The following is a 13,659-nucleotide window of genomic DNA, read 5'->3' on the forward strand; positions in this document are numbered from 1 at the left end:
TACACTTCCTTTTGTTAGTCTTCGACAATAACAGACAAGGTTGGGATCAAATCCACCAGAGCAGGGAAAAAAAAGAAAAAACTACTGTCCAAGCACGTGAGCGGACACAATATTGGCACAAGTCTTGCTATGCTGTTCTTCCAGCAGCCTCTGAGATACCTCCTGCATTTCCCAGACTTGCTTCCAAGATCCCCCTGTAAGCTTGGTGTTACACTCTCTACATCCACAGACAACCAAGATGTTTCAAACTTTGCAGACACGTGCTCTGCCTATCTGGCAAGCCTGACGACTCCCAGCCGCAGCAGATGAACCTCTGTAGGCTTGTCCCCTGTATGCAAAATCTGACACAGCTCTGTGCCCTGCAGCTCAGTTCATGCAATAAACAACTCAGATGTTTGAGGCCCTCTTTTCCTGCCCAGACCAGATTTTTTGGCTGTGAAACAGTGGAAGCGTCCTGGGAAACCCAAACATACAGAATTTTCTTACCGCCCTGCTGAGTAATTCATGGACAGCCAAAGCCCCGACTGGCGTTGTTCAGCTAAGCTTTCAACCTCCCTAAAGGAAGCTGTGAGTTTCTCATCGTTTCATGAAGAAATGACTCTCCTAAAATGAATTTGTTCTTCTCTTCAAAGGGTTGTAAGCCCTTTAAATCCTGCTGTGTATCTTTTTAAAGACAAAGAGAAGTAGGTGTAAGAGTAGCCTACTTATATAAACACCTCAACAGTTTAACTTAGGAACACAAAAATCAAGAGACCGCACGCTACGCCAACACAGGATGGTTTGAAAAATGTTCCAAGAATAGCTATGAACAGCCACCACTACAAAACACAGCGCAGAATTGCTTTCTAGTCACACGACAGAAAAAACAAAAAAAACAAACAAAAAAAAAACCAGGTAAGTCTTATGCTTTGACAGAACACGACAACGAAACCACCACCAAAATTAAATTGACCTCACAAGTGTAGAAGGACTAAGAAAGTTACCGATGGCAAAATATCTTGCAAGTTTTACTTCCCTTCATTCTGGAAAGCCATTACTAGCAGTTTTGGCATGAACTGCTATTATAAGAAGCATTTCAAGTCTTAAAATAACAAATTTGAAGATCTAAAAACTAGGAGGCACGTGGTAGAGGATATTTTGCTCCTATATTTACACATGTGCATGCATACTCTGCTTATGCTTTTCTAACATGCAGCCAGCCTTTCTCTTCTAAAGGTCAGAACTAAAGCGATAACCATCACTGCAGAACATCTGGAGGCAGCAACAGAGTGGAGAACATGAATAGTAAGTCTTTTGTTTGTTTTACAGGAACACGAAAGTTAAAAATTGAAAAGAGCTGTTGTACCACACATCCCACCTCTGAAAAAGGCAGAGGTATTCTGCCTGTTTATTATCCATCCACATCTTTTTTCCCTTCCCACTTCTGGATGAACAGACCTGCAGCTGAGATTCCACTTCACAGCATGGTGGAGCACTGAAATATTCAATCTAAGATTTTATTATTGGTTTTTAACCTTCATAGTTCACATCCATTTTTCATAGCTCTCATACAGCTACCATCCTAATTCATTATTTTCCCTTTAAACTTTACACTTATGCCTTCACCCACTAGGATAAAGAGTTAAGAGGTAAAATTAAAACTAAGATTAGGAGTTAAAATTTTAGATGACTTTGCTTACTCTTCATCTTTAATACTCCTCTACATCTCTGCATCTCCTCGCATTTGGCTGCCAGCCTTCTCATAAGAGGATTAGGTTTAAACAAAGCCACCCTGCTACCATCAAAAAGCCTATTTCAGTACATCATTGCTGGGATGCCCTGTTAGGATGTTATAGGACAGTCAACAGAGATCACGACTTGAGACATGAGCTTAGGTGGAGAATTTCTGACCACTTTGAGGGACGTGGTTTTGGCCAGCATCGCTTCCAGAAGCACCGACGCAGCCAAGTTCACGCTGCAGAGCAGTCTCTCAAAGCGTAACACCGAACAGGCTGAAGAGCTGCCTTACAAGCTGCCCTAATTGCTCTGCTAAAGGCAATTAGCAGGCATGTAAGTACTCCTCTCGCCATAAGCTGCTGCGCTACACTGGTGGGATTGTGCAGTGCAGTGCATATGTAAGTATACTTCAGAATCCAAGTTACACTGATGAAAGTAACTCTGAAAGGCACCTCTCCTTCATGTTCAGCCTCGTTTAGAGCATGCTCATCTGGCATCCCAGAAACGTTTGTGGATTCACACCGGAACAGTATTTACATCCAGGTTGCAGACCCAGCAGCACCTACCCTAGCACACGCTCTGCAGCAAGCCTGTGTCACCTGGAGCTATGGCAAACCCTTCTCCACACTTGCCACAGGCCTGCCTGAAAAAAATAAAAAAAAACAAAAAATTTAAGGCCATATTTATGGTCTTCAGCTCTTTCAAAGGGTGACTGTTAACTCAGATATTTCACACAACTTATCCAGACACCAGATTCTGAATACAAGCTTTGTCCAGGAGATGCTAGGACCAGGTGAAGCAATGCTCACCTAAAGCGTTAGGGCAGATTCCTGGTGTACGTCTGAGAAGGGTCACAACATCCCTACAGTCCAGATCTTCAGGATGCACTCCTGCCACCGGCTCTTTCGGGTCTACCTGCACCTTCAGCTCCATATCATGACAGCATAAAATGGAGCCACGATGTGGCTTTGTCAGACACCATGGAACTGCTGTAAGCACCCACGTCCCACTGCAGCTCTTGCTTCTGTACCATCCACCGTTACTTTGCCTCCTTCCACTGGAAGGACATTCAGATAAGCTAGGAGTCCTTGCAACAACGAGCTCCACTGCTGATCACATTGCATGTCCCCTACAGGAGAGCCATATTCGAACTGCTTGTGGGTTGAACAGCCCAAAAGCCATCTGAAATTTTCTTCTCAACCTCCCCACGGCGTGACGCGCTATGCCTTGTTTCACCAACACACAACAACCCTACACAGCGTTAGCAGGATCCAAAGCCCAGCTCTACAAGTCCCGAGCTCCTGCTGTTGTCCTGTGAGATGGGACAACACCACAGCTAGAGTCAGACCTTAAAATTTAGAAAATGCTTTATTCTATGGTCTGTTTTTTCCTGAACATGCTGCACAGTGCTTTACAAATCCAACCAGCCAAGTGGAAGGTTAATTTCAGATTCAGTGCACCTATGAGATTGTTCTTCCTCATTGCATTCCCAAGTCAACAGAGGGCAATCCATGACGTATAAACATAGCAACAGTTTAGATTTCAAGTGTAGATTGTTGGCTTAAAATGTTAATTGCTCAGTTGCAACTGGGCAAAGTGGAATAATCAAGTTCACTCAGATGCACTGTAAGCATTACAAAAAAGCTTAACATCATACAGATTTAAAAATTAACCCAACAGAGGAGCGAGCTGGGTAGAAAGATCTAGCTAAGGGCAACCGCTAAGGAACGACTCTGGGAAGACTGACCATCCTAACGCCATCTCCTCTTCTCATCTAAGAGAGCTAATTGCAGTGGGGCTCTAGATTCATCCACCTGGCTCACCTACACATTCAGTCTAGCCTGATTTTACAGGATTAATAGCAGTTATGAGAAACGAAACTAGACTGGCGTGGACCTTATATGGTTCATTTTCCTATTTCTTCTACAAATCCTCTCTGTGTGGAGCATCGGTAGCCCTTAAAGGCTGACTGAGTGGTGGTGGCTCACCAGTCCTGGGCTAGGATATGAAATCTCCGAGTAGTGTTTGATCTGTTCCTAGATACTGCCAACACACAGCAAATATATTGTAAACACTCAAGCAACTCTTGGCCCTCTTGAATATCAAAATAAGATAAACAGCGTTGCTTAGCATTTGTTCATTCCAGGGTTGAATCATTCTCGTCAGAGACTTTCTCAAAGGATCATAGCTGCCTGGACTGCTTCACTGCTTGCTCAACATCCTTTCCTCACAGAAATAACTCCCTAGCAGATGAATAAATGAAGTTCCTTGTTAAGTACTGCAAATAGAACAGAAGGTGGCAAGTGTAAATGAAGAAAATGGAATTCCTTTAGCGCTGTTTCCAGAAGAAATAAGATGAAAAAAGGCAACAAGAACAGAACAACTACGTTATATAAGGCACATGCAAGCACACCCAGTTTAAGGGCATATCCACAAATCTGGAGCAAGCACAAGGAGACACAGGAAACAAAGAAACAGATAGGAGGAGTCTGAGTTAACCTCAAGAGCAAGCTTTGAGCAGCACACCGAGTCGTATCACAGAATTTAGATCACTAGCACAAAACAAAAGCTCTTTTGAAAGAACAGAGTTGGAACTCATTTTATCTTGTTGCAATTTTTTGACAGATAAAGATGCTAAGTCAGAGAATACAAACATGTTAACGTCACAAAACATGTGCATCTCACCAGCAATTTACTTCAAGGTCAAAAACAATCAATGAGTACAAGAACATAAGATTTAGGGAAACAAACCAAGCACGCCTATGCAGGAAAAAAAACCCTCTTTAATTTGCTTCCACGTTTCTATCCTAAGCAAGCAGTTTAAGTCCAGCTGAAGAACCAGGAAGATCAGACCATCAGTTACATAACGCGATAGATTTTCTTGTTTAAGATCAAGTGGTGAGATAAAGGCATCAAGAAATAATAGACAGAAGTATTTGAAAAAATAGAGAAAATCCTCAAGTCATATATAGATGTACCTATATACTTATACCTAAATATAAGTATATATGTTTTATTAAAGAATTGAAAGTTTACACCTCAATCTTTCTTTCAAATATATCAGTGTTAATGTCTTTCAACAGGGATCTGTTACCACAACAGTCTACTCATCAAAATCTTAGATGAAGCATAATCTTAGGTGATGCACAATTTGGGATTTCATTCAGACCTGCAGAATTACATAAAAATAAAAAAAAAAATCTATTTCCAACGCACAGATAGCAAGTTCAACACAAGAGATGTCGTGGACACAAGTTCCATAACTTCTCTGTGAACAGAACAGAACCAATTCATAGCAAGTTAGCCAAAGGTCTAACTCAAAAGAAAGAGCTATTGCAAATCTTTCAAGTCCTACTTTAAGGTCTAACTCTTCTTCTTACAATCCCCTAAATTTCACGCACAGCCTGCAGCGCAGCCTGCCAACTCCCCCTTCCTCTCCACCCGTGGAGCAGAAGAGCAGCGCTGATGTCTCCCTTGGGAGAAAGCGAGAAGCACAGGGCTGTTCAAGCTTCTCGGACGAGACCATAAAGGCAGACTAATTACCAAATTACTGTGGCAAAGAGGAACAATAACTTACCCAATATACCCCTAGCATGCTTTACTTTCCCTGACTTAACAACCCAAAGCGGTTTGAGATTCAGAATTACAGCAATCACAGCAGCAGTCTATCACTGCTGATGTATCTTTGCATACCCATAACCATACGGGGTTTGCTCATACATACGCTGCCATACAGACTGTCTCAGAGCATATCCCCTACAAAAAGTTACGGTGCCTCTAGCCCTCCCTGCTTCGTGTGGCACTGCTGCCTAACACCAATTCTGTTTGTGTGAAGTCATTTTATCAAAGACTTGGCACCTATGGGACAACGCACTTGAAGGTCTGTATCTACAGCACGAGCGAGAAGAGTTACGATGTCACTTGTGCAGCCTGCTAATAAGATTAGAGCTTGTTTGCAGTAACACTGCAATCACTTCATCAAGATGTGCCATTATGCAAGCAGCTCTGGGAGCAGCATCACCGAAGGCTGTTGTGAAGAAGCCTGTTCTGCAAGTGATAAAGGGGACACGCCAGATCACTCCGCATCTGTGAAGAGCAACGCGGACCAGAGCCAGCTTTCCCCCACTACAACACAGCCACTCCCCAGCTCCTGTCCTGACACCCGCAGTGACACCAGAAAGACAAAACAGTCGTTATCTGTCCTGCACTACGGGGAGAAAAATACTTGAACGCGGATGCTCTTGTGTAACGCGTGGCGCCTTCACTGTGCCTTGTGCCGGACTTGACCTCTCCAGGTTACCTCTGCCACAGCGCTGCAAGTTTTGGATAAAGCATGGTTTATAACCTACCTGAAACCAAACGTTGATGTCAAAGCGTTTAAGGGTAAAGGAACACCATTTCAACACTCCCATCTCAGCCCTTCGTCTGGAAGAGACTTATCTCCTCTCCCTTTGGTAAGGGTCTAAATAAGCAAGCTAAGGAATAGCAAAATTTGCCTAAAATCACAGATCTGCCTGGAGGTGTCTCAGACTGAAACCGAGAGCAGAACAAACACGGGACTGATAAACCCACGCAGACACAGCCAAATCAAAAACACTCAAAGCCCTGTTTAGTCTAGTCTGTTAGTTTAGGTGCCTGCCCCGTTGCATTAAGGTTTGGGTTGACCTCAGAAGACGTAAGCCATGCCCTCCCTCCATCTGTTTCACCGCAAGGTCGCCATGGAGGAGCCCGGGGCTCACTTTCCCTGCAGCAGCAAGGTAAGCCAAACAGGAAAGGCCTTTCACCGACACGGACATCCTGCTGGAGAAAGGGGCACACGGTCAAAACAAAGCACTGAGATTTAATGCGAGTTTGAACTGATCTGCCATATGAACATACGAGAATTATTACTTAAAGGTAGCATTTCCAGCCCTGTTTCCATCGTCACGCACCCCCAGAACCCGGGCACACCCCAACTCAGAACAGTTTTCCTTTCCAGCAGCTGCAAGGACTTTGTCACGCCAGTTTCTCCTAGAGCAGGACACCAGCTTGCCAAACCCCACAGACCAGCCAGCACCTCCTGCAGCACACAGGGCTCCTGCACACTTGTTCCTACCCGCTGCCTCCCCCACGCAGAGCCAGCCCCGCGTCCCCCCGGGATGCCGTGGGCAGAGCACCCTCACGGGACTCTGACGAGGTGCTGGCACTCGCTCTGCCCGTTACACTCTGTCACAACCCCACTGCACGCGCTGCCAGGGACTTGAGCAAGGCCAGAATGAGTCAATGCCTCCCAGTTCCTGAACCCATCCTCAAAACACGCTCCTGCTACGAGACACCCTCACCTCCTCACTTTACTTCCACTACCCGTGACTTCAGGCAGGATGCTCAGCCCCTGTACGCCTCAGCGCCCCAGCTGGGGGACAGAGCAGGAGAGTGCCCACGTGGCTTTCAGAGGAAAGATTAGGTTAGTGTGTTTGAATCCTTTACAAATAAGTTCAGAGCATTTTTTTACATGTCATTATTCATTAAAACAAAGACTTTTTAGAGAAGCACAGATTCACCCGTACTAAACGTATTACAGCTGCTTCGATGATGAACTTAAAGTAAGGATGACACGACCTGTTCTCATTTCTTGTGGTAGCCCATTCTACCAGCCATACCTACGTTAGAGCAGAGAATAAGCAATTTTGTGTTGCTCAGATACGTGGGAGCAGGCGAGAGACTACAAAGAGGAGACAAGAAGAAGCTGCTGGCCAGCACACAGTAAGGAGGGGCTGAGAGATGTGCTGTGGAATGGAGCTATGCTTCGTGCATAAGGGGTCTAGGGATGCTGGAACATGGGAAAGACAGGCTTAAGTTCCTCGCTTGCATTTCTCAGGGGAGAGTTATCACACCTAAGACAAACTGCTCGGCTATTACATCGCCATGAAAAGCCTCCGCTCAGATAAGCCCTATAAATAGCGCTTCACTCAAGGCCATGTAGCAAGAGGAAGAAACGCTGGCCTTGCAGAAAGCACGCCTTCCAAGAACAACAGCCAGGCCGGGGAGCTGATCCGAGGCAGCTGCCGAGGGCAGGTTAACCCCACGCACCAGGAAGGAGCTGCCTGCAAAGCCTCCGCCTGCCAGCACCCCGTGCAGCACCAGCTCAGAGGAGCAGCATGGGGTGGGGAGAGCTGGGTCAGCACCTGCCTTTGCTCAGGAGCGCTTTGGAGACGTGACACCACCACATGCTCTGCATGGGAATCCAGTGAGCATCCCCGCAGCTACCGCTGGGAAAACAAACAGTCATTAAAGACAATTAATTAGACCACGAGGATGTTCTGCGTACCATTTCCCAACCACCTCACTGCATGGGCACACGCTAGGTGTGAGCTACCACAGAAGTTAGGTATGCACGGGACACGTTTCACCTGCTGGTTAGAGCTGGCTGAGCAGCTGCACACTGCCCCTCGGTAGAGGTTGAATGTTACGGTCACAGCTAGAGAGCCTCTTCAGATCTGACCACAGAGGTTCTGGCACCAGTAAGGACCTTGGAACAAATCTAACTTGCTTGGCAAAAAAAAAAAAAAAAAAAAAAAAAAAAAAGTTGTTACTGGATATTTTTATTTCTCATCAAAGAAACCCTGCAACAATCTCTAAGCATTCGTCTGGTCCTCTTACACACGGATAAGTTTAAAGTCATTTACCATATTACTCCTGGGTCACTCTCCCTAAGATTTTGTTTTGAACCTCAAATTTTGCCTGGGATCTTTTCAAGACTTCCTTTCTCGCTTCTGCACACAAATCCAAAACAGACTAGGCAAAGTGAGAAGTCGGACAGAAACATCAAAGCGTGCTACGTTTATAAGTAAGATGCTTGCAAGCATATTCATACAGAACCAACACACTCAGGTCACCGCAGCAGGGAGACATTTTGAAACTTGGTGCAATTTTTAGGCTGATGCAAACAGGCTTTAAATGCGACCTTGAGTCAGTTAATGTCCTGTCAGCACACAGAGAGGACGGTGTCTGTCGAGCAGGCGTTCAGTTTTCAATTGTACCTTACACATGGTTTGCAGAATATTTATAAAGAAGCGGTTCTTACCTTCCTACAGGTTCTGTAAGTAACTGAAAAGCCTTCAAAACACACAAGCTGTGAAGGCATCTTTACTACCGGATTGTGAAGATGCACACAGCGTTCACCAGCTCCCACAGCACTACCCCAAACACACGCACACCTGCGGGTCCAACTTCCAGACTGACACCACTGGAAAAAACCTATTATATTCACACTAAATAAAAGGAATTTTTAATATGTTTGCTTTTCATAATCAAGGCAGTGAGAGCACAGTTTTAAAGACCAGATTTCCAGAGGCAAGCGAGCCATCATCTATCTCGTTTCCACCCGTCCTGCCGCGGCTCTCCCTCCAGCCTGCCTTTGGGGGAGGAATGCCCACCCGGCGAAGCCGTGCCCCGCACACCAAGCCCCGTACCTGCAGACGCTGCTGCCCAGCGAGCAGCCGGGCGTCTGGATGGGCTGCAGCACCACCCGGGGCCTGGGGATCCGCGTCCTGGCAGCCCCCGAGCCCTGCTTGCCGAGCCTGTCCATGTCCGGCGAGGAAGGGGAGCAGCGGTCAGTCCATCCACGCCGCAGTGAGCGCTGCTGCCGAGCCCAGGAGCCTGAAAGCGATTGCCAAGAGCTGCTCCTCGTCACCTGGAAGGTGTCGCTGATTGGTGCTGCACCCAGCCTCTCCTCCCTCCCTGCCTGCCCACCCACGGGACACGGAGCAGAAGGCACCACCGATACACCTGGCACTCCAAGGCAGGCACACCAGGGGCTGAAGGACAGCGCTAAGCCAGCGGCCGGCACTCAGAGGAATCGGGGAGTTGCAAGAAGTTATTTCCAAGCCTGTGCCGAAGCTGAAGCTTGCTAAATATTAACTGGAGTCGCAGCCATGTGAAAAGAGTAACTCCCACAAGCAGCACTGGGAAGGAGGAGTCAAACACTGGATTTGCTCCGCAAAGTTACACTTCTCAGGAGTAAGAGAACATCAAGGGAAAAAAAATCTGCCTGGGTATAGGGTGGAAGGGAGGCAGCAAATAAAAAGCAACACACCAGCACCAACAAACAGAGCACTTAGTAAAAAAGCCAAGTCAGCGCACCCTGCCGTAGCTCAGCACTGCGTAAATCACAGCTTCATGAAAGACACTGGTGTTGAAAGAACAGCACAAACCCAAACCACCTACAGAGGGTATTTCGCAAGATCCAGATCCCTATTTAAGATCTCATCAACAAGCCATATACAAACGAGCAAAGGGTTAAAGTCCTTTCTCTCTGCTGTGCCCAAAAGGCTTTATTCCTATGTGTTATTCCCACTCTCTCCACCAAACCCCCTTTCACAGCGTTTCTCTAACTTCCCCTTCCTCTGATATTTATCGTTCTCACTCCTGAAGCTAAGGTTACAGCTGACTTATTTGTTTAAAGTTTCCTTAATGAAGGCATGCAAAGCGATTTCGCCCAGGTAATAACCGCGCTCCGTTCCCCATGCTCCCAGGAAGACTGGCTCTATGGGCCAGCCTGCTTTGCCTGCCACGGCTTGAAAGGGCAGCAGCAGCTGTTTCAGAGACGGTCCCTCATGAAAGCATGCAAAGAAGCAATCCCTGTTTAATTCCCTACCCATTAATACAGCCCTTATTTCAGCCACTGCTTCAGTCTAGACACTTTAACCCCACCTCGCACCCCGCAGCCGATCTGCTCCAGCAGTAACACCACCCGGCCGCCCCAATTCATGTCGGGACCCGCGGGCACACCGCCAGACAGCCTGGTTTTGGGGGAGGATCACCCCAGACAGCTGGAGTTGGAGCCGGCTCCCTCTTCCCAGCACACCCCCCGCTCTTGCACACACCTCCTACATCAAATTTCTTATTCAGCTTATTCACTACAGGTGGTCCTCGTGAGTATCACAAGGGATCAAATTCACGACGCAGGTTATCCGTATGGCTTCTCCCACACCAGCTCCAACCCAAGATGAAGCACGGAAGACATCAGTCTGGGAGAACTTCAGCTTGTGAAAGCCACAGCTGCAACAAAAGCCCATCCACGAGCTGCAGCTTGTACAACAGCACTGAATTACGCGTGGGCAGCACCTGATAACAATACACCCAATGCAAGGACCTCCCTAAGATGCGAAAAGGCAGGAAAACGTTCTCACCCTTCTGCTCAGGCTCACAAGCCAAGGGGTGCTGCGGAGCCACACGTGACAGAAGGAGGCACCGCGTGTGAGCACACGCTGCCCGGGTTTCGAGGCAGGAGAGCAAGGAGTGGCAAAACCAGACAGATTTACGAGAGGAGAGTTGGCTGCCCTGAGCCTGCTGGTTTTACCACTCGAGGAAGCACTGGTCCTGCCCCGGGACCACCCAGCCCCTCCAAAAGGCTTCCCACCAAACACACCTTGCCCTAAAACAAGCAGCCAGCCTGCTCCTCGGTTACACAAAAACACACACAGGCTGCCAGAACTGGGGGAAGATGACGACAGCCTGTAACTGCGTTTATTTTATCCCTCAGCTGTTTTCCTTCTCATTATATCTCCTTTAATAACTCCAGCCAGATGCTTTTACTTTTTGGTAGGTTTTCAGACAGACCGGCTCTGTCAGGCGTGAGGATGAGCCAGCTTCATCGTCACAGGCTTGTTGCAAAACTGGGGAGAATTTAAAGCATACAGAGTGAAAAGAGAATTCTTTAATAGTACGTTTAATTACTCACACAAAGCAGCATGCAAGCATTGCAGAACAATTAAGATCTGATTGACTGAGGTGCGCACACAGCAGCTGTACCTCCATCTACTGCCTTTCACACCTTCCCTCTCGTCTGGACTCCGGCTCTTCGTGGTATTCGAGAGGAATAAGTAGCAAGTTTGTTTCTCACTTCGTGAGAAAGGGGGAAGAATAGGACAGAGGGGCCAGATGAGCCTGCAGTTGAAGATGGACCGGATCCGGATAAATATTCCAACCCCGGTTTTGAGCTTTCATTCACCAGGAAAGACTTCCTGGTGTCATTAAAGATGAGCCAAGCTCACCAGACCGAGATCACCTTCCTCAATCGTGGGAACAAAGAGACGTACCAGTGCTCCCAGCAGGCACAGTTAGTTCCAGTGACTCACTGGTACGAGCCCAGCACTGCCAACGACACGGCTTTAGTGCAGGACTTGGTTCTGCAGGGATCTGTGCACCCTGCCAAACGGACATGACTTGGCTTGCTCAGGAAACCTTTTTTTTTTTTCTCTCCAGGACCAAAAAAAAAAAAAAGTGGAAAACATCCCACCCACTTTCAGATAGTCAGGAATTTCAGCTGAGCAAAGCATGCGATGCCTGGAAACCTGAGCCCAGGGCCTGTGAGTCTGGGAGGGCTGCACCAAACCTTTGCCCCAACAGAGCTCGACGGCAGTGCCTGCAGGTCGGTTTCAACACGTGGTCACGAGCTGCACTGACAAATGAAATGCTGCCCTAAGTTCTTGCAAGCATCCCCAAATCAAACATAAGTCAAAGGCACTACAACCTGAAGAAGAGCAAAAAGCCTGAATGCAGCTGAAACCCCTTAAACACAATCCGTTTTCCTTGGGGAGGTTCATTTTTATGGAGTACAGATTATTAGGAAAACCCGAAAATAATTTATCCCCCTCCTCCACTCCATCACGTACCACGAAAACCCTCAAGCAGTGTTACCCATGGGCCACGCAGAGCCATTAAGGTTAGCAGATTATTAGAGTTTCTGGAGCCACCAGGGCCGTGCCATTACCCAAGCCCCAGCTTGCTCGCAGCCGAGCAGGGCGGCAGCACCCAGGCCGTGCCCCGGGGCAAAGCGTTCGGCCGCAGTCGCGGCTGTGCACCAGGCCCCAGCTACCGGCAGGCAGCCATCACGCAGCCTCACTGCTCTGCCCTCGGCTGCGAGATCAAGCAAGCATCTCCCAGCTCAACAGCTGGCAAGAAACACAGCACTCAGACCCCGGGAGGTGCTCCAGCTAGTGATTTTACTCCGCGGTGCAAGACACAGTTTTGTTATCTCCCTGGGAAAGCTCCCCAGCTCCCAGGGGAATTGCTGGCTCAACCCAGGGAGTGACGGAGATCAAGCGCCACCTCCCTGGCCATCCAGCGCTGCCCCTTCACCCTCCCTGCCCCACTGCTCTGAGGATGGCTCAGGGCCCGTAACAAATGGCTCCGACCCCACTTACTGTAAAACAGCCACGAGCTCTGTGTCACCGCACGTAATCTGCTTTACTGCACCGAAGGGTTGCAGCAAACAGAGGATTAGGGCTTCAGGCGGTGGGTGAACAGCAAGAGGGGATGATTCCTACACAGAGCTTGTTTGCACACAAATAGCTGTCAAACTTAAACTAAAAATTAAAAAAAAAACAAAACACAACACCAATGGGCAAAGGAGGAGCCACGGGTATCAGCGTGGAGGCGATGCCGCAGCGGAGCGGGACGAGCAGGCAGAGGCAGAGCCACTTCGGCACGCCCCAGGCAGAGGCAGCAGCTCCGAGCAGAGATCCCCAGCAGCTCCGAGCAGAGATCCCCACGCTGGCCACGTCGGGATGCACGGCCACCTCCCGCTGCTCCTCCTCTTCTTACCATACATTGAAACCGTGCACAAGAACGAACGGATTAGTTGTGAGAAACTGCAACGTGGAAGCCGTAAAAATAAGTTAAACAGACTTACTACAAGCACCAGTACCCACAAGATTATTTGCAGGCAGTTTACCACCTTGCCTTGAGGCTCGTGGCCACTGGATAAAGGCAAAAGGCAAGGAGCAGCCAGCATCCTGCAGCCCGATCCAGCATGTCATGGCTCAGGGTAGTGAAGGAAGAGGAGGAAGCCAGCGCTTTTTACACACATGTATATTTAGATAAGTGAGTTGTGATGTTGTTTAAACCTAATTACTACTGTAAATGTAATTTAAACCACCCAAAACATTTCCACTGTTGAAG

At 47.9% G+C, this 13,659-nt stretch overlaps 1 protein-coding gene across 1 annotated transcript in view; it reads right to left on the reverse strand.

The window, feature by feature from the left end:
• The window catches only part of ARHGAP40 (Rho GTPase activating protein 40), a 40,539-nt gene that overhangs the window by 17,092 nt on the left and 9,788 nt on the right, over positions 1 to 13,659 (reverse strand).

The sequence above is a fragment of the Anser cygnoides genome, chromosome 16 (genome assembly GCF_040182565.1).
Source record: "Anser cygnoides isolate HZ-2024a breed goose chromosome 16, Taihu_goose_T2T_genome, whole genome shotgun sequence".
Lineage (NCBI taxonomy): Eukaryota > Metazoa > Chordata > Aves > Anseriformes > Anatidae > Anser > Anser cygnoides.